This window comes from Octodon degus, unplaced genomic scaffold (genome assembly GCF_000260255.1).
Source record: "Octodon degus isolate 3935 unplaced genomic scaffold, OctDeg1.0 scaffold00026, whole genome shotgun sequence".
Taxonomy (NCBI): Eukaryota; Metazoa; Chordata; class Mammalia; order Rodentia; family Octodontidae; genus Octodon; species Octodon degus.
Window position 1 is genome coordinate 13,907,084 of NW_004524602.1, and position 995 is coordinate 13,908,078.

Below are 995 nucleotides of genomic sequence, written 5' to 3' on the forward strand. Positions count from 1 at the left end.
AGCTGGCAGCGTCCAGAGAAGCAGGTGGCTGGGGGAGACCCAGGCTGGGCTATACAAGTGACTGGCAGATTTCTTTTCACTGGGACAGTGACGTGTGGCCACCACTGTGGCTGCTTCAGGCAGGCTTTGGGTGCTTACCTGGGTGACTCCGGGAGCCCTCAGGGTCTCAGGCCTGCTGCATCTCACCTTTTTGATTGTCCTTGGTTTTACAAGAGCACTGAAAGATGCGTGGCTCAGCCACAGAACGTCCATCCTCACTCAGGACCCCAGTGATCATGGGAGGTACACGGGCCCGGCAGGCCTTGCATGCACCGGGAGGTAGGGGAGGCATTCTCACCAGACGATTCTCATCAACAGGTGCAACTCCTCAGGCAACTGCAGAGCCCCACATCTGGAAGTGGAATGGGAGATCTAGACTTTGCCTTGGCATGATTCAGAGATGGAAGAGAAATGGGGATTTTTCTATGTGTGGCCAGGAAGCCTAGGGCTTGGGTTGCCTCCCCCTGAAGCTCTGCCGGGGCCACAGCCTGGAGTCCTGGCTGGCTGGAGAGAGAAGGTACCTTAGAGACTGCAGAGATCAGGAAATGGGTGTAGAGCTGAGGGCAGGCCACAATCAGCACGAGGGGTGGAATGCAGGATGGAATCGGCCCAATTCAAAGACAAGGTACAGAGAGACACCGAAACCCTGAGAAGATTTACTTTTTAAATAATTATGTCCTTTGAAGGCAGGCAGAGCCTATATTGAAAGTTCCAGTGGGAATCTAAAGACAAGGCTTAGATTCACACCACTGTGGCTCTTCTGTTATTTGTAGTCTCCACGTCATTACAACAACCACACCTATCTCTGCCAAGTGGCAATGTGCAGAACCTTGCTAGGAGTCCAAGGACCCAGGCTCCTCCCTGAAAAGCCACTCGCTTCTCTGAGCCTCAGTTCACTTCTCTGTAAAACAGAAATTAGTAAAACTATAAATGTTCTTGTGAGAATTCAATGAAAT